Source organism: Xenopus tropicalis, chromosome 7, assembly GCF_000004195.4.
Source record: "Xenopus tropicalis strain Nigerian chromosome 7, UCB_Xtro_10.0, whole genome shotgun sequence".
Classification (NCBI taxonomy): Eukaryota; Metazoa; Chordata; class Amphibia; order Anura; family Pipidae; genus Xenopus; species Xenopus tropicalis.
This window is the reverse complement of record NC_030683.2, coordinates 117,186,740-117,208,965: the sequence shown is the minus strand read 5'-3', so window position 1 is coordinate 117,208,965 and position 22,226 is coordinate 117,186,740. Positions and strand designations below refer to the sequence as shown.

General features: G+C 43.7%; 8 non-coding genes across 8 annotated transcripts; all 8 read left to right on the top strand.

Moving 5' to 3' along the window:
* Positions 1-4,878: 4,878 nt before the first annotated feature.
* Positions 4,879-4,950, top strand: trnac-gca. Its single transcript has one exon. It is a non-coding gene; the product is annotated as a tRNA-Cys (tRNA).
* Positions 4,951-8,513: 3,563 nt separating this feature from the next.
* trnac-gca lies at positions 8,514-8,585 on the top strand. Its single transcript has one exon. It is a non-coding gene; the product is annotated as a tRNA-Cys (tRNA).
* Positions 8,586-9,167: 582 nt separating this feature from the next.
* trnac-gca lies at positions 9,168-9,239 on the top strand. Its single transcript has one exon. It is a non-coding gene; the product is annotated as a tRNA-Cys (tRNA).
* Positions 9,240-12,281: 3,042 nt separating this feature from the next.
* On the top strand, positions 12,282-12,353 carry trnac-gca. Its single transcript has one exon. It is a non-coding gene; the product is annotated as a tRNA-Cys (tRNA).
* Positions 12,354-14,579: 2,226 nt separating this feature from the next.
* On the top strand, positions 14,580-14,651 carry trnac-gca. The gene has a single exon. It is a non-coding gene; the product is annotated as a tRNA-Cys (tRNA).
* Positions 14,652-15,224: 573 nt separating this feature from the next.
* trnac-gca lies at positions 15,225-15,296 on the top strand. The gene has a single exon. It is a non-coding gene; the product is annotated as a tRNA-Cys (tRNA).
* A 2,068-nt stretch (positions 15,297-17,364) lies between these two features.
* On the top strand, positions 17,365-17,436 carry trnac-gca. The gene has a single exon. It is a non-coding gene; the product is annotated as a tRNA-Cys (tRNA).
* A 4,411-nt stretch (positions 17,437-21,847) lies between these two features.
* trnac-aca lies at positions 21,848-21,919 on the top strand. Its single transcript has one exon. It is a non-coding gene; the product is annotated as a tRNA-Cys (tRNA).
* The last annotated feature ends 307 nt before the right edge of the window (positions 21,920-22,226 follow it).

The window sequence follows — 22,226 nt, the reverse complement described above, 5'->3', positions numbered from 1 at the left end:
GAGAGACGTGCTGACAGCTGGCTAGTAAAAAGCTCACCAAACACTCACTTCCCAACATTGTTACGTTTTACATACGCACGCGCCGATTTTTAACCCCTTCCGATCCTAATCAGCATATGCGGATTTGGTTCGGGATTCTGCCGAACCCAAAAAAGTGGGCTCAGTGCATCCCTATAGAATACATAAATCAGCCTTATGGAATAATAATGGAGCCAACTCTCCATCAAAAAAATCATTATATCAGCGTTTTTCAACCGCTGTTCCGCGGCACATGTTACCTGGTGTGCCGTAGGCAGGGCCGCAATTTTTACTTTCAAAGATACCTAGAGGCGTGGCTTAGAAAGTTGGCGGGATCAGGCTTACTAAGCAGTCAAGGCAAGGGCGGGCGTAACTTATTTTAAGCAAGCGGCGCTTAGGGCGTGGCCTTGCGATACAGGCGCCGATAGAGCGGAGGGGGTGGGGATAGGAGGCGGAGGGTTGGGAGGCGTGGCTTTGTGGGACTGGCGCCGATAGATCGGAGGGGGTGGGAGGCGTGGCCCTGTGGTACAGTCGCTGATAGAGCGGAGGGGGTGGGGATGGGAGGCGTGGCTCTCGGGTGTCAGGATGTCACGGAGCGCGGGATTTTTCAATCAGCCAGATGAACAGATGAATACGACGAAGAGCATGGAGGCAATTCTGGAATTCTTTGTGCTGTGTGATCCAAAGAAGCGGCCAGTCAGACTGAACCGGTAACCATAGCATTCGGGCTGATAATATTTCCTCCGCTAATGCTGTATTTATGTCTTTTCACAGCGCCATGCATACTGCACAGAATAGTATGGGCCTGCTCTGGCAACCTGCTGTCCTATTGCTCCATCTGTTTTATAACTTTGTAAAACCTTTGCTGGATTTTATTTGATTATATGCCTTATTTGGGGTTGCAGCAACTTTAAAGGAGAAAGTAACTTAAAGTTTTATCGGGGGTTTACTCTACTTCTCTCCCCTCCCTATTAAGACACAAGATGATATCCCCACTGAGCAGCTGAGATGCAAAATAACAGTGGCACCTGATATACAGTGATGCCCCAACAGGCCTAATAATGAGTGACTATGTCTATGGCAGCGTTTTTCAACCGCTGTTCCGCGGCACGAGATGTTGCCTGGTGTGCCGTAGGCAGGGCCGCAATTTTTACTTTCAAAGGGGGCCCGGCGATGCTACAGTTTTTCTTAGTAGCTCGGGCCCCCTTTAATAAAATCCGGGCCCTGTCATTGGTTGCGCCCCGTGTGTACGGGTGACGTCAGTACGCACGGGGCGCAACGTTATAAAAGGGCCTGTGTGCGGTCGCGTGTAGGCAGAAGTGCAGAGGCGGCGCGCGTGAGGGGAAGATGCTGCTGAAGCTGCCGAAGAGCAGAAGTAAAATGCTGTGGGCACCAATGTATTAGGGGGGGCCACGGGGCACACTGACTTATGGGGGCACTGCTGCTGGGCACCAATGTACTAGGGGGGCTGGCTCTTGGCACCAATGTACTGGGGGGCACTGCTGCTGGGCACCAATGTACTAGGGGGGCACTGCTCTTGGCACCAATGTACTAGGGGGGCACTGCTCTTGGCACCAATGTACTAGGGGGGCACTGCTCTTGGCACCAATGTACTAGGGGGGCACTGCTCTTGGCACCAATGTACTAGGGGGGCACTGCTGCTGGGCACCAATGTACTAGGGGGGCACTGCTCTTGGCACCAATGTACTAGGGGGGCACTGCTGCTGGGCACCAATGTACTAGGGGGGCACTGCTCTTGGCACCAATGTACTAGGGGGGCACTGCTGCTGGGCACCAATGTACTAGGGGGGCTGGCTCTTGGCACCAATGTACTAGGGGGGCACTGCTGCTGGGCACCAATGTACTAGGGGGGCACTGCTCTTGGCACCAATGTACTAGGGGGGCACTGCTGCTGGGCACCAGTGTACTAGGGGGGCACTGCTCTTGGCACCAATGTACTAGGGGGGCACTGCTGCTGGGCACCAATGTACTAGGGGGGCACTGCTCTTGGCACCAATGTACTAGGGGGGCACTGCTGCTGGGCACCAATGTACTAGGGGGGCACTGCTCTTGGCACCAATGTACTAGGGGGGCACTGCTGCTGGGCACCAATGTACTAGGGGGGCACTGCTCTTGGCACCAATGTACTAGGGGGGCACTGCTCTTGGCACCAATGTACTAGGGGGGCACTGCTGCTGGGCACCAGTGTACTAGGGGGGCACTGCTGCTGGGCACCAGTGTACTAGGGGGGCACTGCTGCTGGGCATAGAGTTAAATTTTTTAACATTTTCTAATGGTGGTGTGCCTGGGGATTTTTTTCATGAAACAAGTGTGCCTTTGCCCAAAAAAGGTTGAAAAACACTGCATTATATAATGTTCATACAGGGTCACCTACCCACAGCCGAGATCCTCTTCAGAAGGGACAGCCGTGCAGTTTGAAAGCTACTAAGGACGTATTAATAAGATTTTCATTTTTTTTTTATTAATGGATAAGTAAACCTTTAAAGTGAAATTGCTCAGGGCCCTTTTGTACTTTATTTCAATTTATTTTTTTAAGTTTCAGAGCTATTGAAGTCTTTATTAAAGGAACAGTAACACCAAAAAATGAAAGTGTTTTAAAGCAATTAAAATATAATGTACAGTTGCCCTGCACTGGTAAAACTGGTAAGTTTGCAACAGAAACGCTACTATAGTTTATATAAATGAGCTGCTGTGTCAACACGGGGGCAGCCATTGAAGCTGGGAAAAAGGAGAAAAGGCACAGGCACATAGCAGATAACAGATAAGCTTTGTAGAATATAATGGGGTTTTATCTGTTATCTGCCAAGTAACCTGTGCCTTTTCTCCTGTAAATGGCTGCCCCCATGGCTACACAGAAGCTTTATTTATATAAACTATAGTAGTCTTTCTAAGGAAAACACACCAGTTGTACCAGTACAGGGCAGCATTATATTATATAGTAATTACTTTTATACACTTTCATTTTTTGGTGTTACTGTCCCTTTAACTGCCAATATAATGAATTTTGTAACAACAGCACCACCTGCTGGTCAGTTCCTGTAACTGTACAGACAGAGAGATATCCCTTCAGAAGGGAAACAGAGAAGGGTTCTGATGTATCTCTGCTAAGGAAAAAGATCAGAAGCCTCTAGTCACATGGGGCAAAGCCTTGGCTGTGTTTTGTCTGCAGGCAGAGAGAAGCCGATGTGCTACCCACGTCTCTGCACCAAAAGACAGTGTGTCCAGCGCGCAGACACATGGGTAGGATATTGGCATGAAATACAAACCTATACATTTTCTTGCCAATATCTGCTCTGTTTGTCTGCACACTGGCAGCACCATACTGGGCAGTGCAGAGACAGCAAAGCGCATAGACTTCTCTCTACATGCAGAGATAATGTAGGCAGAGAGAAGCTGTGACATTAGCCTTAGTGGCCTCTGTGTATTTAAATTGCCCGGGTTCTGTTTGAAACACAGGAGCGCCACAAACCCTGCAACATATTAAAAAGAGTGAAATATGACTACACGAAAAGTGAAACTACGGGAATTTTTACACTAAAAAATGGACAAACAAGAATTTACACTCTCTTTCCAATGTTTGGTTTCACCTCATATTCTACAACACACCTGTGTGGCGTAACTGTAACAAACCTGCACAGGGGGTATAGCTCAGGGGTAGAGCATTTGACTGCAGATAAAGAGGTCCCTGGTTCAAATCCGGGTGCCCCCTTCTCATCCCTATCTTACATAGAATACATAAATCAGCCTTATGGCCAACTCTCCATCATGAAAATGACTTCACTAAAGTGTTTAGGGGTTCAAATGTGAGGATATAGCTCAGGTATGTGGCATTTGACTACAGGGTGCCCCTCTCTGAGTTTATACCATATATTTCAGCTTTAACCATTTAGTGGCACAAACCATAGATGTGGAAACAACAGTCAGGTGAGCCCAATCACAACACAGGGGCCATGGTATAAGGGGGATGTAGGTAATAGTTGACTCTATAGCAGCCTTATAGGCTTCTCTCTGCCTGCAAAGACAACACAGCCAGAGAGAAGCTGCCCCCTGTGACATTAGCCTTAGTGGCCTCTGTGTATCTGAATTGCCCGGGTTCTGGTTGAAACGCAGGAGCGCCACAAACCCTGCAACAGAGTGAGATCTGACTACACGGAAAGTGAAACAACGGGAATGTTTACACTGAAAAATGGACAAACAAGGCTTTACACTCTCTTTTCCAATGTTTGGTTTTCCCTCACATTCTACAACACCTGTGTGGCGCAACTATAACAAACCTGTGCAGGGGGTATAGCTCAGGGGTAGAGCAATTAACTGCAGATCAAGAGGTCCCGGGTGCCCCCTTTCCATCCTTATCTTACATAGAATACATAAATCAGCCTTATTGGATAATAATGGAGCCCCCTGTCCATCATAAAAATGACTTAACTAAAGTGTTAAGTGGCACAAATGTGAGGATATAGCTCAGTGATGGGGCATGTGACTACAGGGTGCCCCGCCCTGAGTTTATACCATATATTTCAGCTTTAACCATTTAGTGGCACAAACCATAGATGTGGAAACAGCAGTCAGGTGAGCCCAATCACAACACAGGGGCACAAGCTGCCCCCTGTGACATTAGCCTTAGTGGCCTCTGTGTATCTGAATTGCCCGGGTTCTGTTGGAAACACAGGAGCGCCACAAACCCTGCAACTACATACTTGGCTACATGCAAAGTGAAACAACGGAAATGTTTATACTGAAAAATGGACAAACAAGGCTTTAAACTCTCTTTTCCAATGTTTGGTTTCCCCTCATGTTCTAACACACACCTGTGTGGCGTAACTGTAACAAACCTGTGCAGGGGGTATAGCTCAGGGGTAGAGCATTTGACTGCAGATCAAGAGGTCCCTGGTTCAAATCCGGGTGCCCCCTTCTCAACATTATATTAAAAGGAATATGTCATTCATATGCAAGCAATATGGTTATAGACTAACAATATATTAGAGTTAACTGTCAAAGATAAAAAATTGATTCAAGGAAAGAGACGCTGCTGACAGCTGGCTAGTAAAGAGCTCCCCAAGCACTCACTTCCCAACATTGTTACGTTTTACATACGCACGCGCCGATTTTTAACCCCTTCCGATCCTAATCAGCATATGCGGATTCAGATTTGGTTCGGGATTCGGCCGAACCCAAAAAAGTGGGTTCAGTGCATCCCTATAGAATACATAAATCAGCCTTATGGAATAATAATGGAGCCAACTGTCCATAAAAACGACTTCACTAAAATGATAAGTGGCACAAATGCGAGGATATAGCTCAGTGATGGGGCATGTGACTGCAGATCAAGAGGCCACTGGATCAATCCAGGTGCCCCTCCCTGAGTTTATACCATATGAGCCAATGTATATATCTATATACGCAGTGCCTGACCAATAAAAACTCATTCAATCAAAATGAAAATTCCACTGAAATCGCAAGATATAAAATGCTTGTTGACAATAAGTCCAGTAACAGCCTTTTTATGACAAAAGACCATTGTTCGGGTCTGTAAGTTAATATGCATTTATCCATTTTCGAAATAAAAAGAATGAAATCACGTTCTTTCTCTGACTGCTTGGGATATAGAACTAATAGAACTATAGTGTATTGTCTGCAAGGAGTTTGTATGTTCCCCCCCATGAGTGGGTTTGGTTGGGCCCAAATGAATTCACCTTTCTCATAATAATCATATTATATAATGTTCATACAGGGTCACCTACCCACAGCCGAGATCCTCTTCAGAAGGGACAGCCGTGCAGTTTGGAAGCCCTGCATTATATTAAACCAAAGAGAGCGATGTGACCACCAGTGCAGTGAGACAATCAGTGAGAAGCCCGTCTTTGTAATTCTTTAACCATTTAATGGCACAAAGTCTCTTTCCAATTATTGGTTTCACCTCACATTCTAACATACACCTGTGTGGCGTAACTGTAACAAACCCGTGTGGGGGGTATAGCTCAGGGGTAGAGTGTTTGACTGCAGATCAAGAGGTCCCTGCTTCAAATCCGGGTGCCCCCTTCTCATCCTCATCTTACATAGAATACATAAATCAGCCTTATGAGATAATAATGAAGCCAATTGTCCATCATAAAAATGACTTAACTAAAGTGTTAAGTGGCTTGAATGTAAGGCTATATCTCAGTGATGGGGCATTTAACTGCAAATCAAGAGGTCTTTGGTTCAATCCGGGTGCCCCTCCCTGAATTTAAACCGTATATTTCAGCTTTAACCATTTAGTGGCACAAAGTCTCTTTTCAAAGATTGGTTTCACCTCACATTCTAAAACACACCTGTGTGGCGTAACTGTAACAAACCTGTGTGGCGTAACTGTAACCAACCTGTGCAGGGGGTATAGCTCAGGGGTAGAGCATTTGACTGCAGATCAAGAGGTCCCTGGTTCAAATCGTCCTCATCTTACATAGAAAACATAAATCAGCCTTATGGAATAATAATGGAGCCACCTGTCCATCATAAAAATGACTTAACAATGGCGTTAAGTGGCTTGTATGCAAGGCGGATTTTTTTCGGCAAGCAGAAAAACGCTTGCCGAAAATTCAGCCCTACGCCTGCTACTTGTGCCTGCACCCAAATTAACGGAATACGCTTGGGTGCAGGCACATGTAGCCGATATACACATGAAAATGCGTGAGAATGCAAAAGTGTTTTTCCGCTTGCCAAAAAAATCAACCCTATGCCACGTGTGGCATCAGACTAAAGGTCCCCATACACGGGCCGACTATAGCTGCCGATATGGGTCCCTTGGACCGATTCGGCAACTAATCGGCCCGTGTATGGGCAGAACAGAGCGGCCTGGCCGACCAATATCTGGCCTGAAATTGGCCAGATCTCGATCGGCCAGGTTAGAAAATCCAGTCGGATCAGGGACCGCATCGGCTCGTTGATGTGGTCCCCGGACTGACTGCCCCATAACCACAAATGTAATCCGATCGTTTGGTGACATCGCCAAGCGAGCGGATCTTATAGCGTATGGGCACCTTAAGGATACAGCTCAGTGATTGGGCATTTGCCTGCAGATCAAGACGTCTCTGGTTCAATTCAGGGTCCCCCTCCCTGTGTTTATACCATATATTTGGGTTTGGTTGGGCCCAAATGAATTCACCTTTCTCATAATAATCATATTATATAATGTTCATACAGGGTCACCTACCCACAGCCGAGATCCTCTTCAGAAGGGACAGCCGTGCAGTTTGGAAGCTGTTAAGGAGGTATTAATATTACATTTTTATTGTTTCTTTAATTAAAGGATAAGTAAACCTTAAACAAAGTGAAATTGAGCTATTTCTAAGCATTTTTGTACTGTATGTCAAGTTCCAGAACAATTGAAGTTTTTATTAACTGGCAATATAATAATTTTGTAACAACAGCGCCACCTGCTGGTCAGTTCCTGTAACTGTACAGACAGAGAGATATACCTTCATAAGGGAAACAGAGAAGGGTTCTGATGTATCTCTGCTAAGGAAAAAGATCAGAAGCCTCAGAGGCCCTTTCCCATCTCCTTCCTCAGCAGAACAATATCAAAATACTAACACTAAGCCATTACATTTGTATCTATTGTATCTAAGTGCAGTTGTTGCTTGTTAAGATTTCTGGGCTCTCTGCCAAAAGCTACTTTTTAATTAAGTTTGAGAAACATTGTATCTTTTATGGCGTTCATTGCAGGAGAGCAAAGGGAAATGAGCGAGTTTCAGTAAGAATCCGGGACTGTGGGTTGAGCTTTTAAAAGAGGGACTGTCCCGTGAAAATCGGGACAGTTGGGAGGTATGAGATTCATAGACAATAAAGTAAATGGGTATATATTCTCAGCTATTATTGCAGGTATCCTGGGCTCTGGTTGAAGCACAGAAGCGCCACAAGTCCTGCAGTATATTGATATGTGACTACAAGCGCAGTGAGACAATCAGCAAGAAGCCTGTCTTGCTCTGTGGTAATGCATTTAACTGCAGATCAAGAGTTTGAATCCTGGCACCCCCTTCCCATATTATTATTATCATTATATTACACAGAATATATAAATCAACCTTACAGTTGTCACAGAATATTAGAGCTAACTTGCAAATATAAAAAAAACTTACCTAAAGGGTTAACTACTTTAAAGGTGGGGGTATAGCTCAGGGGAAGAGCATTTGACTGAGTGGTAAAAGGTCCCTGGTTCAAATCCACATACCCCCTTCTTGAGTTTATACCTCATATTTCAGCTTTAACCATTTAGTGGCCTCTGTGTATCTGAATTGCCCGGGTTCTGGTTGAAACACAGCAGCGCCACAAACCCTGCAACATATTAAAAAGAGTGAAATATGACTACATGAAAAGTGAAACTACGGGAATTTTTACACTAAAAAATGGACAAACAAGAATTTACACTCTCTTTCCAATGTTTGGTTTCACCTCATATTCTACACACCTGTGTGGCGTAACTGTAACAAACCTGCGCAGGGGGTATAGCTCAGGGGTAGAGCATTTGACTGCAGATCAAGAGGTCCCTGGTTCAAATCCGGGTGCCCCCTTCTCATCCCTATCTTACATAAAAAACATAAATCAGCCTTATGGAATAATAATGGAGCCAACTCTCCATCATAAAAAATGACTTCACTGAAGTGTTTAGGGGTTCAAATGTGAGGATATAGCTCAGTGATGGGGCATTTGACTACAGTGTGCCCCCGCCCTGAGTTCATACCATATATTTCAGCTTTAACCATTTAGTGGCACAAACCATAGATGTGGTAACAGCCACGTGAGCCCAATCACAACACAGGGGCCATGGTATAAGGGGGTGTAGGTAAAAGTTGACTCTATCGCTGCTTTATAGGCTTCTCTCTGCCTGCAAAGACAACACAGCCAGAGAGAAGCTGCCCCCTGTGACATTAGCCTTAGTGGCCTCTGTGTATCTGAATTGCCCGAGTTCTGTTGGAAACACAGGAGCGCCACAAACCCTGCAACTACATACTTGACTACATGCAAAGTGAAACAACGGGAAAGTTTACACTGAAAAATGGACAAACAAGGCTTTAAACTCTCTTTTCCAATGTTTGGTTTTACCTCACATTCTACAACACACCTGTGTGGCGTAACTGGAACAAACCTGTGCAGGGGGTATAGCTCAGGGGTAGAGCATTTGACTGCAGATCAAGAGGTCCCTGGTTCAAATCCGGGTGCCCCCTTCTCAATGTTATATTAAAAGGAATATGTCATTCATATGCAAGCAATATGGTTATAGACTAACAATATATTAGAGTTAACTGTCAGCTGCTGACAGCTGGCCAGTAAAAAGCTCCCCAAGCACTCACTTCCCAACATTGTTACGGTTTACATACGCACGCGCCGATTTTTAACCCCTTCCGATCCTAATCAGCATATGCGGATTTGGATTTGGTTCGGGATTCAGCCGAACCCAAAAAAGTGGGCTCAGTGCATCCCTATAGAATACATAAATCAGCCTTATGGAATAATAATGGAGCCAACAGTCCATCATAAAAACGACTTCACTAAAATGATAAGTGGCACAAATGCGAGGATATAGCTCAGTGATGGGGCATGTGACTGCAGATCAAGAGGCCACTGGTTCAATCCAGGTGCCCCTCCCTGAGTTTATACCATATGAGCCAATGTATATATATCTATATGTGCAGTGCCTGACCAATAAAAACTCATTCAATCAAAATGAAAATACCAATGAAATCGCAATATATAAAATGCTTGTTGACAATAAGTCCAGTAACAGCCTTTTTATGACAAAAAACCATTGTTTGGGTCTGTAAGTTAATATGCATTTATCCATTTTCGAAATAAAAAGAATGAAATCACGATCTTTCTCTGACTGCTTGGGATATAGAACTAATAGAACTATAGTGTATTGTCTGCAAGGAGTTTGTATGTTCCCCCCCATGAGTGGGTTTGGTTGGGCCCAAATGAATTCACCTTTCTCATAATAATCATATTATATAATGTTCATACAGGGTCACCTACCCACAGCCGAGATCCTCTTCAGGAGGGACAGCCGTGCAGTTTGGAAGCTGATAAGGAGGTATTAATATTACATTTTCATTGTTTCTTTTATTAAAGGATAAGTAAACCTTAAACAAAGTGAAATTGAGCTATTTCTAAGCATTTTTGTACTGTATATCAAGTTTCAGAACTATTGAAGTTTTTATTAACTGCCAATATAATGAATTTTGTAACAACAGCTCCACCTGCTGGTCAGTTCCTGTAACTGTACAGACAGAGAGATATACCTTCAGAAGGGAAACAGAGAAGGGTTCTGATGTTGCTCTGCTAAGGAAAAAGATCAGAAGCCTCAGAGGCCCTTTCCCATCTCCTTCCTGAGCAGAACAATATCAAAATATTAACACTAAGCCATTACATTTGTATCTATTGTATCTAGGTGCAGTTGTTGCTTGTTAAGAGTTCTGGGCTCTCTGCCAAAAGCTTCTTTTTAATTAAGTTTGAGAAACATTGTATCTTTTATGGCGTTCATTGCAGGAGAGCAAAGGGAAATGAGCGAGTTTCAGTAAGAATCCGGGACTGTGGGTTGAGCTTTTAAAAGAGGGACTGTCCCGTGAAAATCGGGACAGTTGGGAGGTATGAGATTCATAGACAATAAAGTAAATGGGTATATATTCTCAGCTATTATTGCAGGTATCCTGGGCTCTGGTTGAAGCACAGAAGCGCCACAAGTCCTGCAGTATATTGGTGCATTTAACTGCAGATCAAGAGTTCGAATCCCGGCACCCCCTTCCCATATTATTATTATATTACACAGAATATATAAATCAACCTTACAGTTGTCACAGAATATTAATGTATTAGAGCTAACTTGCAAACATAAAAAAAACTTACCTAAAGGGTTAACTACTTTAAAGGTGGGGGTATAGCTCAGGGGAAGAGCATTTGACTCAGTAGTAAAAGGTCCCTGGTTCAGATCCACATACCCCCTTCCTGAGTTTATACCTCATATTTCAGCTTTAACCATTTAGTGGCACAAATCATAACATCTACAGCAATACGTTTTGCCAGATTGCTTTGTTTATGGATAACTAAAACTTAAATGTCTGCTAACAAACTCATTTATGTTGTTAAAGTTACAGAAAAACTAAAGTGGGAAGGTTTATATGCATTAAAATGCAATATGTTATTACTTTGTATTACTATAAGCTGTTTGCTTCATAAGCTTCAGTATATAACGACTGCTGCATGCCTGGATAGGCAATCTGTAGAATCTGGCAAATTGCAAGGTTGCTGTAAGATCATTATAGTCACTATTAAGCCTCTAGTCACATGGGGCAAAGCCTTGGCTGTGTTTTGTCTGCAGGCAGAGAGAAGCCGATGTGCTACCCACGTCTCTGCACCAACAGACAGTGTGGCCAGCGCGCAGACACATGGGTAGGATATTGGCATGAAATACAAACCTATACATTTTCTTGCCAATATCTGCTCCGTTTGTCTGCACACTGACAGCACCATACTGGGCAGTAGAGAGACAGCAAAGCGCATAGACTTCTCTCTACATGCAGAGATAATGTAGGCAGAGAGAAGCTGTGACATTAGCCTTAGTGGCCTCTGTGTATCTGAATTGCCCGGGTTCTGGTTGAAACGCAGGAGCGCCACAAACTCTGAAACATATTAAAAAGAGGGAGATTTGACTACATGAAAAGTGAACCTACGGGAATTTTTACACTAAAAATTGAAGAATTTTTAAGAATTTACACTCTCTTTCCCAATGTTTGGTTTCACCTCATATTCTGCAACTCACCTGTGTGGCTTAAAGGAACAGTAACACTAAAAAATGAAAGAGCTTTAAAGTAATAAATATATAATGCACTGTTGCCCTGCACTGGTAAAACTGGTGTGTTTGCTACAGTAACACTACTATAATTTATATAATAAGCTGCTGTGTAGCCACGGGGGCAGCCATTCAAGCTGGAAAAAAGGAGAAAAGGCACAGGTTACATAGCAGATAACAGACAAGTTCTGTAGAATACAATAGTGTTTTATCTGTTATCTGCTATGTGCCTGTGCCTTTTCTCCTTTGAATGGCTGCCCCCATGGCTACATAGCAGCTTATTTATATAAATTATAGTAGACTTTCTGAAGTAAACACACAACTTTTACCAGTGCAGGGCAGCAGCACATTATATTTTAGTTACTTTTATACACTTTCATTTTTTGGTGTTACTGTTCCTTTAACTATACAAAAAACATGCGCAGGGGGTATAGCTCAGGGGTAGAGCATTTGACTGCAGATCAAGAGGTCCCTGGTTCAAATCCAGGTGCCCCCTTCTCAAGGTTATATTAAAAGGAATATGAAAGTCAACTTCATATCTAAGCAATATGGTTACAGACTAACAAGATATTGGAGGTAACTAACTAGGATACAAAGACTGACCCAAAGTCTGTATATAGAGAGACACTGCTGACAGCGGGCTAGTAAAAAGCTCATCAAATGCTCACTTTCCAACATCATGTAAACCAGGGAAGCTTCGCAGTAGGGGTTATAGCGTTTACCTGCAAATCAAAAGCTTTCTGGTTGAAATACAGGTACCACCCCCGTCAACATTAAGTAATGATATGGGCTTTACCTTCAGGGGTGGGGCATGTATCTGCAGATCAAGAGGTCCCTGGTTCAAGTCTAGGTGCCCCCCTCTTATCATTAGGGTTGCCCCCAGCTAGTGGCAGTATTATAAATCTGCTGGTAAATTTGTAAGGGCTGCAACCCTACCTTCACCCCCTTTGAAGTAGAGTTCCACCTCTGCCCTGCCCATTCCCCTTCCCAGCCCGCCCATTTCCCTTCCCGGCCCGCCCATTTCCCTTCCCGGCCGGCCCATTCCCCTTCCCGGCCCGCCCATTTCCCTTCCCGGCCCGCCCATTCCCCTTCCCAGCCCGCCCATTTCCCTTCCCGGCCCGCCCATTTCCCTTCCCGGCCCGCCCATTCCCGGCCCGCCCATTCCCCTTCCCGGCCCGCCCATTCCCTTCCCAGCCCGCCTTATAACTTCCCAGCCCGCCCATTCCCCTTCCCAGCTTGCCCATTCCTCTTCCCAGCCCGCCCATTGCCCTTCCCGGCCCCCCCATTCCCCTTCCCAGCTTGCCCATTCCCCTTCCCAGCTTGCCCATTTCCCGGCCCGCCCACTCCCCTTCCCAGCCTGCCCATTCCCCTTCCCAGCCTGCCCATTCCCAGCCCACCCACTCCCCTTCCCAGCCCGCCCACTCCCCTTCCCAGCCCGCCCATTCCCCTTCCCGGCCCGCCCACTCCCCTTCCCAGCCCGCCCATTCCCCTTCCCAGCCGCCCATTCCCCTTCCCAGCCTGCCCACTCCCCTTCCCAGCCCGCCCACTCCCCTTCCCAGCCGCCCATTCCCCTTCCCAGCCCGCCCACTCCCCTTCCCAGCCCGCCCATTCCTCTTCCCAGCCCGCCCATTCCTCTTCCCAGCCCGCCCATTCCCCTTCCCAGCCCACCCACTCCCCTTCCCAGCCCGCCCATTCCCTTTCCCAGCCCGCCCATTCCCCTTCCCAGCCCAACCATTCCCCCACCCCATTACATCAACCAGCCTCCAAGTCCCATCACTGCCCACCCCCCAAACCCAATAGGTGAGGAAAGGTGCCAACCCTACTCATGTTAAAGGGAAAATATAACCCTTTTTGATATTTTGGAGTTCATTGAATTGGGCTCATGTATAAAACTGTAAAGATTTCCATAAACATGTTTAAGTTTTTTTTACACAGACAGATGATCCCTCAGACTGAAGGAAATCCATGATAGTCTGACTCACATGGGCCATTTCCCCCTTTTAATATGACAGCACCCTATAGCCCCTCCCTCACCTTGTTCCAAAAAATCCATTAAGATAGTTTTGCCACCAATATGGATTTATGCAGCTCAGTTACAGCCAAGTACCAGGTTCTGCCTTATCCCTTCCCGGCCCCTTCCTCTCTCACAGGAGCTCATTCAGTTGGGCTTATGCAGGAAAGGTGGATAAACACTCTGATTTGCCAGAAATAATTCTTTTTTGCCTGATTCCACAGATTAGAAGGAAACCAATGGACATGCTCAGCCAGAATTGAATTCCCTACAGACTGGCGGTTTCAATACTGACTTGGATTTAGCTGCCTTTGGCTAATAGGCAATTAGTACAGTATTACTGGCAGGGCCATATTTTCTATATAGACCCCTCAGTAACGTGTTTCTTTATCCAACCTAAATTACTATTTTGCTATATCTATATAAAGACATTATAAAAATTGTATATATATATATATAAATACTCACCTCTTAATGCAAGTAGCCCGGGTTCTGGTTGAAACACAGCAGCGCCACAAACCCTGCAACTTATTTAAAAGAGAGTGAGATTTGGCTACACGCAAAGTGAAACAACGGGAAAGTTTACACTGAAAAATGCACAAACAAGGATTTACACTCTCTTTCCAATGTTTGGTTTCACCTCATGTTATACACACCTGTGCGGCGTAACTGTAACAAACCTGTGCGGCGTAACTGTAACAAACCTGTGCGGGGGGTATAGCTCAGGGGTAGAGCATTTGACTGCAGATCAAGAGGTCCCTGGTTCAAATCCGGGTGCCCCCTTCCCATCCCTATCTTACATAGAATACATAAATCAGCCTTATGGAATAATAATTGTCCATCATAAAAATGACTTAACTAAAGTGTTTAGGGGTTCAAATGTGAGGATATAGCTCAGTGATGGGGCATGTGACTACAGGGTGCCCCGCCCTGAATTTATACCATATATTTCAGCTTTAACCATTTAGTGGCACAAACCATAGATGTGGAAACAGCAGTCAGGTGAGCCCAATCACAACACAGGGGCCATGGTATAAGGGGGTGTAGGTAAAAGTTGACTCTATAGCTGCCTTATAGGCTTCTCTCTGCCTGCAAAGACAACACAGCCAGAGAGAAGCTGCCCCCTGTGACATTAGCCTTAGTGGCCTCTGTGTATCTGAATTGCCCGGGTTCTGTTGGAAACACAGGAGCGCCACAAACCCTGCAACTACATACTTGGCTACACGCAAAGTGAAACAACGGGAAAGTTTACACTGAAAAATGGACAAACAAGGCTTTAAACTCTCTTTCCAATGTTTGGGTTCCCCTCACATTCTACAACACACCTGTGTGGCGTAACTGTAACAAACCTGTGCAGGGGGTATAGCTCAGGGGTAGAGCATTTGACTGCAGATCAAGAGGTCCCTGGTTCAAATCCGGGTGCCCCCTTCTCAATCTTATATTAAAAGGGATATGTCATTCATATGCAAACAATACGGTTATAGACTAACAATATATTAGAGTTAACTCTCAAGGATAAAAAAAACTCACCCAAAGAGAGAGAGACATGCTGACAGTTAGCTAGAAAAAAGCTCCCCAAACACTCACTTCCCAACATTTATTTTCACTTGACATTAAAATGTAGTTTTACACACAGTACCTTACACTCACACAGGTAAGCCAGAGAAGCTGTACAGTAGGGGTTATAGCGTTTAACTGCAGATCAACATTTTTCTGGATTAAATACAGGTACCCCCCTTCAACATTAAATAACGATATACAGTGGCTTACAAAAGTATTCGGCCCCCTTGAACTTTTCCACATTTTGTCACATTACAGCCACAAACATGAATCAATTTTATTGGAATTCCACGTGAAAGACCAATACAAAGTGGTGTACACGTGAGAAGTGGAACGAAAATCATACATGATTCCAAACATTTTTTACAAATAAATAACTGCAAAGTGGGGTGTGCGTAATTATTCAGCCCCCTGAGTCAATACATTTTAGAACCACCTTTTGTTGCAATTCCAGCTGCCAGGCTTTTAGGGTATGTCTCTACCAGCTTTGCACATCTACAGACTGAAATCCTTGCCCATTCTTCTTTGCAAAACAGCTCCAGCTCAGTCAGATTAGATGGACAGCGTTTGTGAACAGCAGTTTTCAGATCTTGCCACAGATTCTCCATTGGATTTAGATCTGGACATTCTAACACATGGCTATGTTTTGGTTTAAACCATTCCATTGTTGCCCTGGCTTTATGTTTAGGGTCGTTGTCCTGCTGGAAGGTGAACCTCCGCCCCAGTCTCAAGTCTTTTGCAGACTCCAAGAGGTTTTCTTCCAAGATTTCCCTGTATTTGGCTCCATCCATCTTCCCATCAACTCTGACCAGCTTCCCTGTCCCTGCTGAAGAGAAGCACCCCCAGAGCATGATGCTGCCCCCCCATATGTGACAGTGGGGATGGTGTGTTCAGAGTGATGTGCAGTGTTAGTTTTCCGCCACACATAGCGTTTTGCATTTTGGCCAAAAAGTTCCATTTTGGTCTCATCTGACCAGAGCACCTTCTTCCACATGTTTGCTGTGTCCCCCACATGGCTTGTGGCAAACTGCAAACGGGACTTCTTATGGTTTTCTGTTAACAATGGCTTTCTTCTTGCCACTCTCCCATAAAGGCCAACTTTGTGCAGTGCGCGACTAATAGTTGTCCTATGGACAGATTCCCCCACCTGAGCTGTAGATCTCTGCAGCTCCCCCAGAGTCACCATGGGCCTCTTGGCTGCCAGTCTGACTCACATGGGCCATTTCCCCCTTTTAATATGACAGCACCCTACAGCCCCTCCCTCACCTTGTTCCAAAAAATCCATTAAGATAGTTTTGCCACCAATATGGATTTATGCAGCTCAGTTACAGCCAAGTACCAGGTTCTGCCTTATCCCTTCCCGGCCCCTTCCTCTCTCACAGGAGCTCATTCAGTTGGGCTTATGCAGGAAAGGTGGATAAACACTCTGATTTGCCAGAAATAATTCTTTTATACCTGATTCCACAGATTAGAAGGAAACCAATGGACATACTCAGCCAGAATTGAATTCCCTACAGACTGGCGGTTTCAATACTGACTTGGATTTAGCTGCCTTTGGCTAATAGGCAATTAGTACAGTATTACTGGCAGGGCCATATTTTCTATATAGACCCCTCAGTAACGTGTTTCTTTATCCAACCTAAATTACTATTTTGCTATATCTATATAAAGACATTATAAAAATTGTATATATATATATATATATATAAATACTCACCCCTTAATGCAAGTAGCCCGGGTTCTGGTTGAAACACAGCAGCGCCACAAACCCTGCAACATATTTAAAAGAGAGTGAGATTTGGCTACACGCAAAGTGAAACAACGGGAAAGTTTACACTGAAAAATGCACAAACAAGGATTTACACTCTCTTTCCAATGTTTGGTTTCACCTCATGTTATACACACCTGTGCGGCGTAACTATAACAAACCTGTGCAGGGGGTATAGCTCAGGGGTAGAGCATTTGACTGCAGATCAAGAGGTCCCTGGTTCAAATCCGGGTGCCCCCTTCCCATCCTTATCTTACATAAATCAGCCTTATGGGATAATAATAGAGCCACCTGTCCATCATAAAAATGACTTCACTAAAGTGTTTAGGGGTTAAAATGTGAGGATATAGCTCAGTGATGGGGCATGTGACTACAGGGTGCCCCTCCCTGAGTTCATACCATATATTTCAGCTTTAACCATTTAGTGGCACAAACCATAGATGTGGAAACAACAGTCAGGTGAGCCCAATCACAACACAGGGGCCATGGTATAAGGGGGGTGTAGGTAAAAGTTGACTCTATAGCAGCCTTATAGGCTTCTCTCTGCCTGCAAAGACAACACAGCCAGAGAGAAGCTGCCTCCTGTGACATTAGCCTTAGTGGCCTCTATGTATCTGAATTGCCCGGGTTCTGTTTGAAACGCAGGAGCGCCACAAACCCTGCAACATATTAAAAAGAGTGAGATTTCATGACATGAAAAGTCAAATAACAGGAATGTTTACACTGAAAAATGGACAAACGAAGCTTTAACTTTCACTGCCAGCCATTTTGGACAAAATGGAACTTCTACTGCCAGACAGTTTTTGAACATTTTGCACTGTTTCACTTTAGGGGCCTTTCCTTGGGGGGACTTTTAGTTTACCCACGAAGACAAAATATTTTATTTTCAGGGCAACTGAAGCTTTTAAAATATGGTAGATTTTTTGTGTAATTCCATTTCTGTAACAAGATATAGGCTTCTAAATGTCTACAAAATGAAAAAAAATGTTTTTTCCATAATATAAACACATACACCAGTAACAAAAATTAGTTTATGCATGAAAATACAACTGATTTGGAAAGTGCCAATACCAAATATATATAGTTTTATGGAGATTTCTCACTTGTATAGGTCACAAACTCCCAGCAGTACACTAACAAATTCCCAAAGCACTGCTCCAGAAAGCTGCATACTTTAGATTTCAAGGACAAAATTTCCACTAACAGAAGGTTTATCCCAGAAAATTACACATTTCTGGAAAGAACAGATTCTGGGGAATACAGAATAGGCACAACTGTCTGTCTACTCCAAACTATCAAGTCGCAATGATTTCCTTAATTTATTGGTTTTTATCAAAATTTGTGAAATTTTTTAAAAATCGCTTCAAGGCTTCCAGTCTATAGTATCTTATCTCCTACAGGTCATAAAGTAACCAAATAAAACACCCTAAATATGAACGCCAGAGGTCCACTGAATAGTTTGATGCCCAATATGTATAGGTTTAGCTAAGTATGTGGCATGTAGGGGCCCCATTGGGAACATACCCCCATATGTACTGTCATTTCAGCTTCTGCAAAATCAACACATTTACATTATTTTATGTAGAATAAAGCTACAAAATGTATTCTCACTCCAGAAAGTCATATATTTATGGAAAGTACACATTCTCCTGAATTCAAAATGGGTGCCCATGTCTTTCTACTCCAAAGTACCAAGGTGCAAAGCTTTCCTAAAGTTGGCAATTTTGAAAACATTTCTAAAAATACTCTCAAAGCTTCCACTTTGCAGCATCTTATCTCCCACATAGCATTAGGCACCAAGATAAAACACCCTAAATTTGAACGCCAGGGGTCCACTGAACAGTTTGATACCCAATATGTATAGGTTGTAGGGGCTCCAATGTGAACACAGTGTCGGACTGGAATGACAGGGGCCCACCAGAAAACCAAAGACCATGGGCCCACTACCCAAACTATTTTTCATTCACTCCTAACTCAACCTCTATATTTTTTTAGTCTTTTATCTTTACATTCTATAATCTATTTAGTCTCTTTGTTCCCATAGAGAAATAGGGAATGACTATAAATTAGGCCAAATGGTAAGAGGCAGGAGGGCCCACTGAGATCTGGGCCAACCGGGAGTTTTCCTGGTATCCTGGTGGGCCAGTCCGACACTGTGTGAACATACCCCCATATGATATATCATTTCAGCTCCTGCAAAATCAACACATTTACATCATTTTATGTGGTATAATGCTGCAAAAAAGTACGCTCACCCCAGAAAGCCATATATTTTTGGAAAGTACACATTCCCCTGAATTCAAAATGGGTACCCATGTCTTTCTAGTCCAAAGTACCAAGCCGCACAGCTTTTCTAAAGTTGGCAATTTTCAAAAATCTCCTCAAAGCTTCCACTTTGCAGCATCTTATTTCCCACGTATCATTAGGTACCAAGATAAAACATAATAAACAATAGTTTGATGCCCAGTATGTATAGGTTTAAGTATGTGGCATGTAGGGGCCCAATATGAACATACCCCCATATGATCTATTATTTCTGTCATTTCAGCTCCTGCAAAATCAACACATTTACATGTTTTATGTGTGATAATGCTACAAAATAGTAAGCTCACCACAGGAAGTCATATATTTTTCGAAAGTACACATTCCCCTGAATCTATAATGGGTACCCATGTCTTTCTACTCCAAAGTACCAAGCCGCAAAACTTTCCTAAGTTGACGATTTTTATGACATTTGCAAAAATCACGTCAAAATTTCTAACATGCAGCATCTTATTTTCTACAGGTCATTAGGTACCAAAATAAAACACCCTAAATATGAACCCCAGAGGTCTACTGAGCAGTTTGATGCCCACTGTACATAGGTTTATCAAAGCACATGGCACTTAGAGACCCCAAAATATACCTTATGCACACTAATTTCATGGCTTATCTTTATCCAATTCATAAACCCATGGCAGTTTTATGAGGGGTAGAAGCTGCAGAAATGTAGGGTAACCCCTGAAAACCATATATTTTTGGAAAGTACACATTCTGACAAATCCAACATGGGAAAAGAGTCCTTTCTACACCAAAGTACCAATCTGCAAAGCTTCTCTAAAGTTAATGGTTTTTATGACTTTTCTGAAAAAAAGACTAAAATTGTTGCAATTTGCCACATTTATCTTACAACATTTCTTACATACAATGACACATCACCCTAAATATGAATCCCAGCTGTCTACTGAACAGTTTGATGCCCAATATGCAAAGATTTACCAAAGTTTGTGGTGTACAGAGGCACCCAAATGAAAATAGTGCATAGGAATTTTCTCAGCTGCCAACTCAATTTCTGCAAAAAAAGCCCAATGGCCGTGCATTATGTGCCATAAGACCCCATAACTGTACAGAAAAACCCAGAAAACCATATATTTTTGGAAAGTACACATTCTGACAAATCCAATATGGGTAAAGTGTCCTTTCTACCCCAAAGTACCAATCGGCAAAGCTTTCCTAAAGTTGGTGGTTTTTATGACATAAAAATGTTGCAATTTGCCGCATTTATCTCACACAATTTCTTGTGTACAAAGGCAAGTCACCCCAAATAGGAACACCAGAGGCCTACTGAACAGTTTGATGCCCAATATGCATAGATATACCAAAGTCTGCGGTAAGTACTGACCCCAAAATGAAAATAGCGCATATGGATTTCTCGCCTGCCAACTCAGCTTTTGCACACAGAGCCCCCTGTCAGCGTATTATGTGCCGTAACCCCCCTAACTATACAGAGACCCCTAGAAAACCATATATTTTTGGAAAGTACACATTCTGATTAATTCTTCTACACCAAAGTTACACATGGCAAAGCTGTGCTAAAAAATAGATTAGGAATACTAATACAGGGATAAAAATGCAATAAAACAAAAATTGTGTAAATTGATGAAACAACAAAATAAGTCACACAACAGCATAATTAGTGGTTAGAATATCTGATCCAATAGTCATGCTGCCAAAATAAAAATTTTAGGGAAAAAAACTAAAGACAAAGGGGTAAAAAAAAAAAAAATTTGTGTATACATGTGTGTACACATCTAAAATTTGTGTGACAGTGTGTAAGTGTGTATATAAGTATGCTAGAGTGTGCTAGAGTGTGCAAAATGGGAAAAAAAACAAAACCTGTGCTAAATTGTGTGTAAATGTGTGTATCAGGCAATAAAGAGCACTTACCAGTAGAAGGTCTCAGGGATCGCAGGCAGGGGTCCTCTCTGATGTCCATGCAGCACAGGAAGTGCGTGGGCGGCAAGGAGCAGGGGAAGACACAGGACAAGCAGCAGACGCGATCGCATCTGCTGCTTGTAGGTCGGCCCTGTGATGCCATCGCATCGCTGGACCAACTTATCAGCCGCCTTGGCTCGTTGCTGAAGGGTTTGGGGGCACAACTGACTTTTGCTGCCAGTGCAGAGAGAATTGCATTAGTACCAATAACGTAGGTGCTACGTTGTTGGCACATAACTCCTTTTTTTTTTTTTAAAACAACATAGTAAGTACGTTGTTGGCAGGGAAAAGGTTAAACTCTCTTTTCCAATGTTTGGTTTTACCTCACATTCTAAAACACACCTGTGTGGCGTAACTGTAACAAACCTGTGTGGCTTGTCTGTAACAGAAGTGCGCAGGGGGTATAGCTCAGGGGTAGAGCATTTGACTACAGATCAAGAGGTCCCTGGTTCAAATCCGGGTGCCCCCTTCTCATCCTTATCTTACATAGAATACATAAATCAACTTTATTGAATAATAATGGAGCCAACTGTCCATCATAAAAAAGAGTTAAGTGGCACAAATGTGAGGATATAGATCAGTGATGGGGCATGTGACTACAGGGTGCCCCCTCCCTGAGTTTATACCATATATTTCAGCTTTAACCATTTAGTGGCACAAACCATAGATGTGGAAACAACAGTCAGGTGAGCCCAATCACAACACAGGGGCCATGGTATAAAGGGGATGTAGGTAAAAGTTGACTCTATCGCTGCCTTATAGGCTTCTCTCTGCCT